Source organism: Biomphalaria glabrata, chromosome 8 (assembly GCF_947242115.1).
Source record: "Biomphalaria glabrata chromosome 8, xgBioGlab47.1, whole genome shotgun sequence".
Taxonomy (NCBI): domain Eukaryota; kingdom Metazoa; phylum Mollusca; class Gastropoda; family Planorbidae; genus Biomphalaria; species Biomphalaria glabrata.
In genome coordinates, this window is record NC_074718.1 from 3,870,372 (window position 1) to 3,887,712 (window position 17,341).

Consider the following 17,341-nt stretch of genomic DNA (forward strand, 5'->3'; position numbering starts at 1 on the left):
ACATCTCCAAAATTCACGTGTTTCTAATGTTCTCACAAAACCCGTGGTGTTCAACCTATTGTGACCCAAGGTACCGCACCGCCCTCTTTTCGTATATTTTTTTTTTCTATTAAAATCACCAGAAACGAAAGACAACCTATTACACGTGCAGTGAGGAGATTTGGGTAAAGTCATTTAAAGAATTATAAGGACGAATCTATTTATATAATTCTCTTCTTAAACAGGTCAACAAGAAGTAAAGGAAAGATCACTCTCTTATTTCTGCGGATAGTCACCCCCACGAAAAAAAAACAAGAAAAGGGGGGGGGGGGAGAACACGTTTTCACAGCTCGCTACGGATGGCTGCGCGCTGGACTGTCAAACCCTGCCCGCTCCCATCCCATGCGGGAGGTTTGGACTATGAAGTAAACTATCGTCAACTCTGAAGGAACATCCGAAACATGTAAAACATTTTACAAACACTAAATAGCAGGGCCGGACTTAAGCATTGTGGGTCCCCATTCGAAACGGATTTCGCGGGGCCAAGTTTGGGTAGGGAAGCGGATAATAAGTGAAATGTAAGAGTTTGTAATAGAAAATAAATTCTTCTATGCATTTTATTTATTCTTTACTACATACCTACAGAATTACTTTACGAGCCTTGCGTGTAGCAAAGTCATACAGTATATCATAATAATTCTGTTTCCCACATAGATCCCACTCAAAGCAAGAATTACCAAATGTTTCAATCTATCTTTGAGAATTGTTGACCTCAAGTAATTCTTCATTAGTTTGAGGCGCGAGAAGTTTCTTTCACCTGATTACACAATTACGGCTAATGCATAATGCCGTTTTTATTAATAGCGCAAGGATTGACGTTTTCCATATTGAATGACACCCCAAAATGACAATTTTTTTCTATGTATTTCCGTATATTTTAAGGACTTTTTCGTATATTTTGCAATTTCGGGAGATTTCCAGGAGTTCCTGGTAAATCGACAGGAGTGCGCGGGAAATCTGTTTTAAGTTATAAAATGGTTTAATTTAATAATTTATACACCTTGAATTAACGCGGGTTCCATGAAAGTGCAGATCCTTCGGTCACATAGGTTGCAGTGGCCTAAGACCGGCCCTGCAAAATAGCTGCGTATGCTATGCCGCCGGTCGACTAGTTTGTACTAATACTCCTTCTTTTCTAGCGCTATTAGAGCATGGAATAGGTTGCCTGAGTCAGCCAGGAAAACCAATGATTTGGCAGAAGTTAAGTCATTGATTAACATGCATGACTAGATTGTCCTAGGGCAGGGGTGGTCAACTTTTTTCTTCTGTACGCCAATTTTTTTACTTCTAATTCAGATGCGCCACTTTCAATTTGACAAGTTTCAGTTCTTTAAAGTATGGTCATTTGTACATATTGGTCAGATGTACATACTAGTCTGCTGTAGAGGAATCAATTTAACAAAACAAAACCAGATAAACTTGACTTAGCCTTGAGAAACTCTTGTGCGATATTTTTCAATTTCCAAAATCTTCTGAGACCTTTTTCTCTAGAAAGTTAAAGGATCTTAAAAATCTAAATTTTTCTCTGAATTCTCTTCTATTTTTTTTTTTTTGGTATATCGTCGCATTCTGGTTTATTCCAAGATATTTATAAATGGAGGCAGAGTTCAGTTCTTCGATGCCTTCAAATGCAATGTTGATGTTGGCTGACTTGCCCTTTTTTATGCTGTTAGACACCTTATTTATATAGGTTAGTTATTTAGCGACGCACCATAGGAGACGTATATTGAACGGGACTAGTGACGTTTGGGATATGTTGGGTTAGAGACCGGAAAAATCAGTTAGCGATAGAACATTCCAGGGTAACGACGTGTTTAGTGACAGAGACTTCTACTGTGGCCTTTTATCAGAATAAATCTATGTGAACTTGTTCATCATCGTTTGACTACATCTCTTCACTTGTTAAAATAGATGTTGTATAGTCCTTGTTTGGATTGTCGTTCAACTGCACGTAATACACCCGAACAATTACACCCAAACGATTGCAGAGTAATTGGTTGACTTCAAGACAGCCTGAACTAGCAACATCACAGTGGCGACCCCCGACGCTCGAAGCCCGACGCTCGAAGCCCGACGCCCGAAGCCCGAACATCGAACCGGACCTCGAAGCAGAACGTTTACTCAGGTGAGGGTCGTGCACTCGAAGATTTCATCGGAGTACGGCTGAACACAGAATCATCAGAATCATCGCAGAGTGACTTTGTTCTAGATCTACATGCAGTCGTCGCCTGTTTGATCACACGTTCAACGAGCCGTTAACTCAGGGTGACCTTCGTCAGGACAGTAATTATCGCAACGTCTGGTCTACTTAACCAGTATATTATCAAAGCCTGATCTTCATATGCTGAATCGACCTACAACCAGAGAAACCGTTCATTCATAACGGGTGAGAGATCGCTAGTGAACCTGTTGGACATATTTTTTCTTCGTCATAGGAGCCACATCGAGTATCAAGTTTTACCTCGTCAGTTTCGAGAAGGACAGTTTGCCCGCTGTCAGAAGTATTGTGAGTACTACAAGTTTGGTAGCTAACTAAATCGAAATCGCTCTGTCGTCTTACCCTTGGAGAGATTCTTGTGGAGCAGTTTGCTCATTGAACCGGTTGCTTACCACTTTTATAACGGTCACTGTGTTTAACCTTTGGAAGGTTAGTAAAATCGTATTTTTCGTTGCTGGACATTGATACATCTAGTATTCGTCGGTCTAGACCATATCTAGACTTGTTAGCAGTGAAGTTGTGGAAACAGCTACATCCACTTAATTTCGTTGAAAACCGTTAATCGTCTAACGGAGCGTCGTCGGAGGTGACCTTGGTTTCACCTAGTCTACATTGGACAGTTTGGTCTAGCGAAGCAGAGTACAACAGAAAACTTCGTCGTACTACCAGAGTAGCAGCAGAAGCAGTGAACTATTTTAGAGAACCGTTATTCGTCAGCCCAGATCAAGTCATCGTCAAGAAAGTCGTTATTCGTCAACCCAGATCAAGTCATCGTCAAGAAAGCCGTTATTCGTCAGCCCAGATCAAGTCATCGTCAAGAAATTCGTTATTCGTCAGTCGTCCAGATCAAGTTGCCGTCAAGAGACTGTTATTTGTCAGTAGTCGTCTACACAAGTCAAGTCATCGCCAGAAGAACCGTTAACCTATTCGTCAGTAACTGTGTACACAAAGTCGTCGGAACTACACATACGGTCATCAACAGTCGTCGAAGAAACTGGAACATTTTGCTGTGGCATATCAGGACATCTGTGGCATTACGTGGGATACTGGTAGCACCGGAGAACAGAGTCAGAACTGGAAGAGAGGCAGTGGAATTTGTTGTGATCTAGCATATTCGGGAGTCAGAACAAAGGGATCTTTCTTATCAAAAGCTAAGTGCCATTTTTCTTATTAGTATATGTTTAGATTGCCCTTAGAAATAGATTTTGTCTAAATTTGGTATGTTAGCCTGAGTAAAATCAGGTGGTGCTGAAGCCTTAAACCCGTTCGGGGTAAAGACATAATTTAGATGAAAAACTATATTATACGTTTAGGGTTGTAATTTGTTTTGTTTGTGTAAACGTCATATCCGTTGTTGCCTGGTTACTTCGTGACGTTATCATTGTGTGCCATATTGTCACATCCCAACCCATAGCGATAGTCTCATTTAATTATTTCATTTGTTTATATTATTTTAAATTATTTATTTTTATTAATTTAATTAGATCTGTATTTTTTTTTCACTTAATGATAGAAAGTGCGGGTAGGATTCTTTTACTGTGAATCAGACTAAAATAATTTTAGTTTGAGCGGTTAAAATCAAATATGATTTTGCCATGAGAATAATGCCGAAACTGGCTATGTAGTCAAACACTATCGTCTGGCTAAATTTAGATCTACAAATTGTACAACTCTTTGATAAATTTGATTATCTAGACTCTAATTTGAGAATATTACTAATTGAAAGATGAATGAAGGTAGTACATTCTAGATATATATATCTTGTTGAAGATATATTTGACATTGTATACATATATTTGTTTCATATGATTGAATAGAACCATAATCTACTCTAGATCTAGACTCTAGACAGTTTTGTCTTCGAATTTACTCTAAACACTTCAGTCACATCAAATTTTAAAATTGATCATAGTTATTCATACTAGATCTAAAAGTCATAGTGCTCTTGATAACTAGATCTAAATGGTAATATTATACATACTATAATATACTAGATTTAAATTTGTATGATACTAGATCTAATATACAGATCTGAATATAACTCAGACTAGACTTACTCATTTACTAAATCTATAGATAGAGACTTAAAACTTGTATAAAAGTTTGTAAAAACTTAAATATAAAATAAATTTAAAGTATAGCCATAACCAATATAGGCTAAGTAAAATATATATAAAATATAAAATACAATGGCTACATCATCATATGTGGACCTTAAGGAGGTTAAGGAAACAGCTATGCAGGATGGAAAGGCCATGGAGTTAAAAGGAAAGGACTTAGCAGCTTATGTACAGCAAGTTGTAAAGGAAGAAACGGAACGTCAAAGACAAGAGATAGAGAGACAGAAAGAAGAAAAAAGACAAGAGATAGAGAGGCAAGAAAGGATCAGAAAGGAAGAATATGAGAAGCAAAAAGAGGACCAAGATAGGCAAGACAAAGAGAGAGAAAAAATTAGAGAACATGAAGCTAAAATGGAAAAGATGAGATTGGATGCAGCACAAGCCAGAGCCCAAACTGAACAAGGAAATAACACAAATAACTCAAATAATTATACCACTCAAAGAGACAACCCTAATTCGCAGACATGGTTAAAGAGGAAGATACAAAGTTTTGATGAACAGAAGGATGACATTGGTGATTTTTTGAAAAGATATGAGGCAAAAATGTCTACATTTAATATGCCTGAAGAAGAATGGTCTGAAATACTGATAGACTTTGTTCATGGTCAAGCTCTAACAATATGCCAAAATCATGACCATCATATTGATGATAGCTATCAGGTTTTAAAAAGAGAGTTATTGAATGCTTATGGTCATAATGCTACAACTTTTAGAAAGAAATATTTTGACAATATACCATCATTAGGAATAGAACCCCAAACTACTATTAATATGGAAAAGGATTTTTTCAATAAGTGGGTAAAATTAGAAAAAGTGAATAACTCTTATGAGGGATTAAAAAATTTTATTCTAGTGGACAACTTTGTAAATAAATGTGATCCTCAGTTACAATCTTTTATTAGAGAAAGAAACCCAAAAACTATAGATGAAATAACAGAAATAATGAGAGTTTACAAAAATGCCTATCCAAATAAACCATTTTCTGATAGAGATAAGAGCAAAGTAGATTTGATAGGATACACCAAAGAAAATGTTGATAGAAGTAGAAATAGAAACAGATCAAATAGTGGAAATAGAAAATATAGTGAAATAATATGTTTTAAATGTCAAGGAAAAGGTCATATAGCAGCTAACTGTAGAAGAGGGAATAGTAGGTCTGGAAGTAGAAATAGATACAGTGAACAAAATAACAGTAGATATAGGAGTAGAGATAGGAATGACAGGGGAAATTATAGAAATAGGAGTTACAGTAGGGAATACAAAAATAAAGGTACAGATAGGGTATATTTCATGGAAGGAAATAGGAACAATTTTGCAGTGTACCCAGGATTTGTAGATAGAATTCCGGTGGAATTAATCAGGGATTCAGGTTGTAACACCTTGGCAGTAAAAACTAAATTTGTCAAACCTCATTGGTATAAAGGGTTTACTAGGAAAGTAGAACTAGCAGATGGCACTGTAAGGGAATTTAAAGCTATAAGGGTATACATTGAAACTCCATTTTTCACTGGTTATTGTGATGGCATTGCAATACCAGAAATGAGATATGATATGTTAGTAGGAAACATAAACGGAGTTAAAGAATGTTCTAGAAAAGAATTAGAAGACTGGCAAAACAAATACAAAAACATAAGACAAAATCATGAAAACATAAAAACACAAAATATAACAAGTATGATAATAACAAGATCAATGGATAAACAAGATGAGAAACAGGAAAATACAATAAATGTAATAAGTAATGATAAAGAAAAAGAAACCAGTAATGTAATACAAATAGAAAATACAAATATTAAGGAAAGAGAGATAGAAAATGAAACACAAAATAGTCTTGAAACACAAATATCTCAAAGTGAAAAAGAAACAACACCCACATTTGCATTAGAACAAATGAATGACAATATTATTGGGAAAATTTATTCAAGAATATCAGATAAAAACAATAATAATCCAATGGAGAAATTTTGTATAGAGAATAAAATATTATTTAGACAAACAAGTAATGATAACAAAAAAATAAAACAACTTGTCTTACCACAGAAATATTGGAAAGATGTTTTAATCATGACACATGATAATAATTTAGCAGCACATAGGGGAGTAAAGAAATGTTATAGGAATTTGTCAAAACAAGTATTTTGGCCCAAAATGAAGGCAACAATCAATAAGTACATAAACTCATGTGACATATGTCAAAAGAGATCTAACAAAAGCCTAGTGAATAAAGCACCTATTCAAGAAATGGATGAACCTACAGAACCATTTCAGAAAGTATCTATTGATTTAATAGGTCCTTTAATTCAAACTGAAAATAATAACAAATACATTCTAACAGTAATAGACATGTTTAGTAGATACCCAGAGGCAATCCCATTATCAAATACAAGTGCAGAAAATATCATTAATGCCATAACTCAAAAAGTAATTACAAGACATGGTATACCTAAAATTATATTGAGTGATCAAGGATCTCAGTTTAAGTCAGAACAATTTAAAAAATGGACTAAACAATACAATATACAACACATATACTCTTCGGTTTACCACCCGGAGAGTAACGGTTTATGTGAACGATATGGTGGTTCATTAAAAAGATCACTAACAAAAATAATTCAGAACAATCAGAACAAGTGGGATCATTACATTAACTATGTACTATTTGCTCATAGAAACAACATCCATGAAGCAACACAATTTTCACCATATGAAGTAATACATGGAAGAAAACCTAGAGATGAATTAGATGTTTTTAAAGAAAATCTAATAGACAATGAGAATAAATTAAATAATGACAGTGAAACAACAATCACAACAGAACTGAAAGAAATATGGACTCAAGCATATAACAACAATAAGAAGTACAAACAAAGTGCTCATGAGAATCTAAATAAGAAAAGACAATTGAAAACACTAGAAGTAGGAAACAATGTATTAATATTGATAAATGACCTGAAAAATAAAATTGGTAAACAATGGAAAGGTCCATTTAAAGTGATAAAACAAATTAGTGATGTGAATTATCAAATTGAAATAAATGGGAAAATTAAAACATATCACATAAATAATTTGAAACTGTATCATGATAGAGAAGATGAGTTGATACAAAACATTCAGGAGAAAATAGAAAATACATTTTCAGAAAGAGAAGAATGCTTAATGATAATAACAAATGAAAATCACAATGAAAATGATATTAAGGAAATACCTGTAATAGAAACAAAAGAGAATCAAACTTGGCAAAAGATTAATCTTAATAATTTAACTAAGGAAAAGTCAAAAGATATAACTAAAATAATACAGGAATACAAAGAAATTTTTTCCAGTATACCAGGAAAAACTAATATTATTAAACATGACATTAAAGTAACAGACACAAAACCTATCAAGCTTAAGCCATATAGAATACCGCTACATTTACAAGACAAAGTAAAGAAAGAAATAGACAATTTACTAGAATCAGGTATAATTGAACCATCAACATCTCCTTATGCTTCACCAATTGTGATAGCCAAAAAGAAGAATGGAGATATAAGATTATGTATTGATTATAGGAAACTTAACAACATCACAGAATTTGACCCATATCCAATGCCAAATATAGAGGATATTTTACATAAATTAAATGGCGCAAAATTTTTTACTAAATTGGATTTAACTAAAGGTTATTGGCAAATACCTTTAACAGAAAATGCAAAACCTTACACAGCATTTGTAACACCATATGGTATTTTTCAATGGAATTATATGAGTTTTGGATTAGTAAATGCACCTGCCACATTTAATAGAATGATGAACATGATAATTGGAAACAAAGAAAATGTTATTTGCTATTTGGATGACATATGTATTTTTAATAATAATTGGGAGGAACATTTGGTAGATGTAAAAGAAGTGTTCAAAATAATAAAAGAAAGTGGACTTACAATTCAAGCAGAAAAAGTAGAAATAGGATTGGAAGAAATAATTTTCTTAGGACATAAAGTAAATAACAACATGATTAGCCCTATTGAAGATAACATAAAGAAAGTACTTAATATTGAAATACCTACAACAAAAAGACAAATTAAAAGCATATTAGGAATAGTAAATTATTACAGAAAGTTTATAAAGAACTTAGCAGAAATAGTGAATCCATTAAATGACTTACTTAAAAAAGGAAAACCTCAAAAAGTAGTTTGTAATGAGGAATGTGTGAAAGCTATTGACAGAATTAAAGATGTTTTTAGTCATGAATTAATATTAAGACTACCTGATAAAGACAAAATATTTTATGTCACAACTGATGCATCTGGTAATGCTATTGGTGGTTGTTTAATGCAGAACTATGATAACTTACATCCTATATTATATGTAAGTAGAAAATTGTCAGAGGCAGAGAAAAAATATAGTGTCATTGAAAGAGAAGCCTTAGCTGTAATATGGGTAATTACTAAGCTAGAGAGCTATCTAATAGGAAGGAAATTCATATTATTAACTGATCATAAACCTATTCAGTATATACAGCAAAAGAGCATGAAAAACAGTCGTGTATATAGATGGTTCTTAGCACTACAGGAATATAAATTTGAAGTGAAAGCTATTAGTGGATCTGTGAATATTGTAGCTGATCTATTGTCTAGAATGACATTGAAGTGAAATAATTTTGTAAATAAACTATGATTATATTGAGTATGTAATATATATTAATAGATTGACACCATTTATATGTTATGAAAAAGGGAGATAAGTAAACTTGATGTTAAGCATTTAAAAGTAAGTATGGATATTTTTTTTTGTGTGAATCATTTCATATATCATTGATGAAAGTTAGTTCTATGGAAAATGGTGAGTATAAAAGAAAAATGGACAAAAGCGTATAAAAGGGTGGTAAGGAAAAATTTATTGAATGTGTAAATAAAGTCTGTAATTGTTTTTTGAAATATTGTATTTTATCAGATTACTGCCAGTGAAGAACACTTGTGACGTGTGACGTGCCCATAAGATGCCACATTTTCCTACATGATGAACTATGTACTAATGAAGATGATTCTGGAGTGTTATGAACATTGACATTGAATATGAGGAACTGTCAAGTTAGGATGAAGATGTCAAGATTTTATGTTTGTTTGTCTTCCCCTTAAATTGAAAATGCCCTTGTAAGACTTGACAGTAGTGGAAAAATATTGACATATTTTTTTTCAAGGGGGGGAGGAATCTGTTAGACACCTTATTTATATAGGTTAGTTATTTAGCGACGCACCATAGGAGACGTATATTGAACGGGACTAGTGACGTTTGGGATATGTTGGGTTAGAGACCGGAAAAATCAGTTAGCAGATAGAACATTCCAGGGTAACGACGTGTTTAGTGACAGAGACTTCTACTGTGGCCTTTTATCAGAATAAATCTATGTGAACTTGTTCATCATCGTTTGACTACATCTCTTCACTTGTTAAAATAGATGTTGTATAGTCCTTGTTTGGATTGTCGTTCAACTGCACGTAATACACCCGAACAATTACACCCAAACGATTGCAGAGTAATTGGTTGACTTCAAGACAGCCTGAACTAGCAACATCACAATGCTTATGATATCACACTTATCCAGGCCAAAAGACATACAGATATCGTCACTAAAGCGTTTTACTGTTTTAACTAGGGTGTGTAACTTTTGCTCGTTCCCTCATATAGCTTTAAATCACCCATGTATAACAGGTGAGACACAGACTTTGTACATTTAGTGTCAACCCTAAAATCGTTTGTAGTGCCTATGAAATTTAGATTGTGGGTTAATAGCTAGGCAGAACCAAAGCAGAGATATAGAGTCACCCTGGTGGCCTATATACCCCTTCTTATGTGCACAGAGCCTAGTTTATCACGATTAAGGTGTAGGCTTATATTATAATTATCCATACTGACTTTCAGTAATTGTTTTATTCTTGGGTTGATTCTGTGAATTTCCAGGGTTTTCAACAGCCAATCATGCGGAACTGAATCGAATGTTTTTTTGTAGTCGATGTAGCACAGGTGTTTCTTTTTCTTCTATTAGCTTGGTGCAATATAATACCATCTATAGTTAGCTGTAATTTACAGCCCATCGACTCTTCAATGCAACCTTGTCGTTCTTCTGTTAGTAGCTTATGGGCAGAGCAAAATTTACACATTTTACTTTTTAATAGTGATGTTAATAGTTTATACACAACTGACAGACAAGTGATAGGGCGATAGTTTGATGGTTGATTCGGTTCACCTTTTTTTGAGAGGAGAGATGTTCTCCCTTCAGTGAGTTCTATCAGCATTGAAGACGGTTCTGATATTAACTCGTTAAAACTTGATGTTAGTGGTACATGTATGGCTGTAAGTTTTTTCAACCAAAAGTTGTTTATATTGTCCGGCCCAGGAGCAGTCCAGTTGTGATTTTTTGATCTAGCTGCTGAGACTTCCTCGGCTGTGAAATCCTCATCAGGCATTTCTGGTATTTGGTTGTTTGTAGTTTGGATTTCCTCGATGCAGTCAGCCTGTACGTTGTAATGTAGAGGGTCGGACCAAAACGCTGTCCAATAGTCGATGAACGCGTCGTGTTTAGTGCTATCAATGTTTTGAATTTTGTCAGCAACATAAGCTAGTTTACGGAAGAACTGTTTTCTATTGTGTTGAAATAGAGCATTATGCTCTTTCCTTTTAGTGGTTTCGTTGTAGCACTTTAGCCTAGCTCCCTTTAGTTTAGCTTTCTGTCTCAGCGTATCTTTCAAACATAAACATGTAAAGCTATCACAGTCCGTCAGTTTGGTTCCAGTTGTTCTTATATGGACTTCATTTTGTTAAGAATTTTCGCGGAATAGTTGTTTCCAAGATATTGTCCAATTGTATCCATTTGGCTCCTCAGCTGATTAATATTGTCTTTAAGGCGCCGTTTCCATGCTGGCACATGTTGTTTTGGTCTCTGATTAATTGGACCTAGCTCGAAAGTCTTTTGTCCAGATAGCTCCGTGACAGCCACAGCGGCGCAGTATGTAGCGAGGTGTGTCTCAAACAAATTTCTTGGTGTTTCAAAATGATTGGCTAAAACTTTATTTATTTCATTAATATAAGTGTTTGTCTCTTTCTTGACGTTTCTTAGGGATACGAGGCCTAGGGTTAAGATTGGTGTTTTTATAACGGTCTATGAGGGTAGAAAATTTTGACTGTAGCTCATTGCTTATTGCCGATGTTGGGTCATTCTCTTATTGGTTGGGTGCTCCACAAACGTTTTCGTTGGTCGGCTGAGTGGGTGTGTCGTTTATATCTGAGATGAGCTATTGTATCTGAAGCTCATGACCTACTTCTCTACTTATCACGTCAATTTCTGTGGGGGTCAAATAGCATTTTTAAGTTATTACAGAACTTCTGTCTACAACATTCTGCTCTGTAAGGCTTAGATTAGGATATCTTTTATTGAATTCATGGAAGAGATTTTGCATATAACCTGGAAGATTTGATAATGTCTATATTCATTTCTCTCGTCCATTTAATCCTTTTGGCTCCTTTTGTTCTACCACCAACAGTACCTCTCAATTGTGTGGGGTGCGAGTCAGGGAGTAGATCAACCTCTTGTGTTTGGTCGAGAGGTTGTGAATAACCTTAAGTTAACACTCGATTCATTGGTGAATAATAATTTATTTAGACTTTACCGCCTGTGTAATGTAGTCCTTATTCATCATTATCCTGGAAGAATATGTTACCTTTTTTTTTTATTAATCGCCCATCTCTCTAGTATGTTGGCCGATTTGGTGGGATGGGGGGAGGCGATCAATGAATCCCTCCCGACCCTTAACTTTCAAGTGGGGGTGGCGGTCCGATTGTGTTTGTTTGTTTGTAGAAATCACAGTTTTTTAACATAATTAGTTGAATGTCTTTATAATATAGGCTACTTATTGATATTTGAACCCATTTGTATATTATGTCACACCACACTCTAATTTCCAATTCTGTGACATTTTACGTCTGTAGAGACGATCTTTTCCCTTTGCAACCTCTTGTGTGACTAAAGAGGTCAATCCTTGATACACAGCTGCGATCGCAGGTTGGGCATCTGTAATTACCAGGCGCCGTTGCATTTCCCCCCTTCTTTCTGCTGCTGTTGTGTATGACATCTGCAATCCGGGACCATTCTTTTATGTTCGCTTTCCAAGTGAATCTATCCAGTGGCCCTTTTTCCCAGCTTTTAGTGTCGATTTTGAAGAGCTTCATGTCGCGTTTCCATACATCCGTATACCGTAAAAGTGGACGACCAGAGGCTCTCCTACCTTCTGTTAGATCGCCATACAGGATGTCCTGTGGAAGTCGACCTACTGGCATTCTATTAACGTGGCCAAGCCAGCTATGGCGTCTGCTGCTAATAAAACAGAGGATGTTCTGGTACCCTGCTCTTCGTAGCATTTCCTCATTGGTTATTTTATCTTTCCACCTAATTTTAAAGATCCGCCTTAGGCTTTGGAGATGGAACATATTTAACTTTTTTTTCTGCCATGAGTAGGTTGACCATATTTCACTTCCCTATAACAAAGTGCTCATCACAGAGGTCCGGTAGAATACGGCTTTGGTATTGTTAGTCAGCAAGTAATTGTCCCACACTCTTTTCTGCTACCGTGACACGGTGCCCATTGCCTTAACTATCATGATGATACTGTCTTTATCCAGTAGAGCATCGTTGGATATGATCGATCCAAGATAGCAAAAATGGTAAACAATTTCCAGTTGTCCATTAATGGTTGTTACGTGAGGTGCAGTATTTGTATTTTGAACTAGTATCTTAGTCTTGCTTTGACTAATGTTTAAGTCAAACTTCTGACAAGCAGCAGATAGTTTGTCAACCAGAAACTGAAGCTGAGTATCAGAGTCAGCCACAATAGCTGTATCATCAGCATAAAGGAGAGGAGATAAGTACCTTCCTTACTTTGGTTTTGCCCTCAACCTTGATACATTAAAGAGTTTTCCAGAGGATCTTGTATGGAGATATACACCCGGTGCGGTAAGCTCATGGTGACACCCCCCCCAAAAAAAAAACAACAACCCTTTTCCCTAAAAAATTGTCACTAAAAATATTTTTATTTTATGAAGCCATATAAAGCTTCTGCTTTGTGATCGAAGATGAGCACAATATAATTTCATATGAAGATGGCTTTGGAGTCTAATCCTCGCTTTCAAAATCCAGCCGCAAATAAGACATGGGAAGATTGGGTCTGTTGAAATGTTTCCCTATTCGATTCTCAACATTTTTTGTGATCCGAGCTATTTTTTCTATGCATTTGTTTTTAACTTAAAACACCACATTAACGGCATTTTCCAGTTGTGGATGTCACATTCTTCGAGGGAGCAATTGAGAGTGTCTATAATAGGCTTGCGCTGACCTCCTTGAGAGTTCTTTCCAACACACAGCTCCCTTTAAAAAAATCATTTGGGAAGGCGAATTTCAGGCATACGGATTGCATGTCTAGCCCATTGTAGTTGGAACCCTTTTAGCTGTGGCATGGATACTGTTAATCTGTGACAACGTAGGTGGAAGAAGCTAATCTTTTTTATATGGCGCAAATATATGGCACAGGACTCTGAAGGAAGGATTACAGCACTGTAGATTTTTAGTTTTGTAGAGGTGCTGATCGAGTCCTTTCCGTGACCATATGTGTTCTTGACGTCTGCCAAAGGCGGCACTCACACGTGCCACTCTCCACGGTTTCTTGCTAGTTTTTTTTATGGCTTCCCAGCTCTTTCCGGTCCTCTCAGCTTCCTCTAGTTAACTCTAGTATACTGTATCGTCATGTTCACTAATTCGTTTGACTCTGGTTATGGTCGGATTTTTAGCGGCTCCCGTAAGGGAAAAAGCGGTTAATAGGTTTGTGTATGTCACACTATCCGATATACCTATACCATTCATGCATCTAAGGTAGCTATAGGTGCCTGTCTCAGGATATAGAAGGTATCAGACATCCGATACAGTAATACAGTATGCCAGTAGAAAACTCAATCAAGCTGAAAAGAAATATCTCATTGTAGAATTGGAACGTTAAGCAGTTGTATGGGCGATTCAGAGATTTGCATATTGGCCCGTTTCAAAACTTCCTGGTTGGTGACATGATCCCTCTAGGAGATGCACATTATGTGTCGCAGGTAGCGTAGGTGGAAGCTATTTAATCTGTGTTCTTGACGAATTGAAGTTGCCCAGCTCTCACTGCCTTAAAGAAGTGTGCTCAGAACGCAGGCATTGTAGACTGGACTTTTGTTGCCGTAGTCAATTGGGTATTTTTCCACACGCGCTTGGATTGTTTTGCCATTGCTGCAGAAGCCTATCCTATTCTTTTTGTCTAAATCTAGGTTGCTGGCTATTGTTGTTCCCAAATATGTGAATTCCTGCACCACCGTAAGTGTGTGATTTCCAATATGTATTGCTGGTATTTCTGCGACATCTTGTGCCAGGATTTCGGTCTTGAAGCGGCTTATTGTAAGGCTAAACTTTTGACAAGCAGCTGCCAGAGCATTCACAAGCCTCTGCAATCCTTCTTATGAATTAAATACCCTAGTACTGTAAAACATTTTGTAATTGCATAATGTTACAGTTATTGATATAGATTGGATAATGGTTATTGATATTTAAATATTCACTTAATTTTTGTGTCATATTTTTCTTTATACATACATAAGTACATAACACCCAATACTTATATGACATGTCAATATATTTCTGCTACACATACTTATTGCTAACATTTCATTCTTTTTGTATCAATTTATCTTGTAAGTGTTGTGAGATGGGATATTTCTTCAGGCCGCACCGTAAACCCCGATAGCCACATGGTCTTTTCCCCTAAGTGGCGTCTTGTGGACACTGTCCACTCTGCCGGCACCACTTGTCCATGTAGTGACTGTGTACGTTAATGGAACTACTTCTCCATTGCAAATTGTGCTTAGTTCAACACTGTGTTTTCTTACATGACTGCAAGTCTTTAGTGTACAATAAAAGGATCTCAATCAGCCTTAGAGTGGCTTTCGTTATTTATTTCTTCTGTGCCAAACCCACCACATAAAGTATTGCATGCTGATATAAAGGCATATTGATGTTACTGTTATCTGTATATTAACCCTTAAAGTGCTGAGCTGCTTTACAATGAGTGCATACAAATGGAATTACAATGCTGATGTTTAGAGGCTAAAGTACCGCACGCGTTTTAAGGGTTAATTGAAAAAATATTCGTTAAAGTAGTATACTAAATGAACAGTTCATTAAAAAAGAGCAAGCTATGGAAATTGCAAACCAAATCAATACTAGTTTGTTTTTCACCACACATATAAAGTTTTCTGTAGATTCTTTACGAAAGCATTAATAAAACTCAATCCTTTAGCTTCTAATCCTAACCGTCTTTAATGCTTGCTATGCAATTTTTTTCCTAAGAAGTGAAATGTCATTTTCTTTTTCAATATAAATAAATACACAAAAATTAGCTCAACTTTCCTTTCTCTTTTCTTAGCATAACCCCAATATAACGGGACAATATGTTCAGTTCATGACACACACACACACACACAGAAAAACAACAACCAAAAACAAAACACTTTTCGTCCATTTTAACACAATCCACTTTACTTGGGAATAGGTTTGAATAGAACAGCCATGTTCTTTGACAGGTCTTGGTCAGGTACTGTAGCATTCATGGCCAGGTGTGTCCCTCTGGTGCAGACGGTGACCTCTGACTCTTCCACTTGCACCACCTGGTCATCTTGGTTTGTGATGATTAGCACAGCCTGCACACGGGCCTCACCCCCTTGCAAGGCTGACTCATGACAGTCGATCTGTTGGATAAGGCATGTGAGAGGTATGATTTAGGTGAAAACCAAGTACCGGTACAGTACCTAAAGTTCCAAAATTCTAGTAATACAAGATCTTTATGTTAATTTTTTGTTTATTTAGGCTAAACATATAGATTATATGATTTTTTTTTTGTTCATTACACAATAGAAACATTAGAATTTCACTAAGTGCATTTCTAGTTTTTTAAAAATAAAATGTGTGTGCTTGATCTAAAAGATGTGAAAAAAATAATTAAATCACAATAGCTATAAATTTCAACCTTTAATGACTTATGAAATGTAGTCATTACCTAATTTGATTTAACAATCCCAGAGCAAACAAAGTCATAATATTTATTTTCTTTAATTTATAGTGACCAGACAATCTACATCACCAAACCGTATGCACACGAATTTCTTTTCATTGAAGATAATTGGGACATAATAAATATTTTGTAGTGCTTCATCAGTTAGAAATGGACCTCATTCACCAAAATGAACGGTCACGTGATAATATTGATAAAACAACGAAAAAAAAAAAGTCTCGTGATAACCATTGTTGATTAAAATTTGATCGTAATTCGTATAGAAGAGATAGAGAAGCACGTGACTAAATGTTGTTTGTTTACAATTGGTGAATGAGGTCCATTCTAACATCCTCAGCTAAGTCTAATTAACTTGTATAGAGTATGAAGGGGAAACGTAAAGCACATAATAATAATAATAATAATAATAATAATAAGGCTTGTCTTCGAGTCCGAAGAGTGCAGTATTTCCCGTGGCTGTGCAGTCCCAGCTGTGACCTACATATTTTGCCACATCCAGGGCAAGCATAACCATTGTCCGCAGGTGGTCGATTTAAATTTTCTTTTCGCCGTCTGCGTTTGTCCTCGGCAGCGGATTTTCTTTTGGTCTCAAATGTGCATCCCGCGGTCTTTGTGAGTGACCTCCAGCTGTCTCGTTCTGAGGCCGCATGCAACCAGGTGCTCTATTCTATGTCAGCCAAGGAAAATTGACGCCTAAGCTGGTCTTTGAAGCGTTTCCGTGGGGCGCCTCTGTTACGTCGACCACCTTTTAGCTCACCAAAAAAGACTGCCTTTGGCATACGTTCGTCTCCCATACGGGATACGTGCCCTACCCAGCGTAACTGCCGGACCATAAGAAG

The 17,341-nt window shown here is 36.0% G+C and overlaps 1 long non-coding RNA gene and 1 pseudogene across 1 annotated transcript; one reads left to right on the forward strand and one right to left on the reverse strand.

The window, feature by feature from the left end:
• Positions 1-1,617: 1,617 nt before the first annotated feature.
• On the forward strand, positions 1,618-9,778 carry LOC129927679 (uncharacterized). Its single transcript, XR_008779320.1, has 2 exons — positions 1,618-3,993; positions 9,313-9,778. It is a non-coding gene; the product is annotated as an uncharacterized LOC129927679 (long non-coding RNA).
• The window catches only part of LOC106054698 (uncharacterized), a 44,126-nt pseudogene continuing 33,043 nt past the window's right edge, over positions 6,259-17,341 (reverse strand).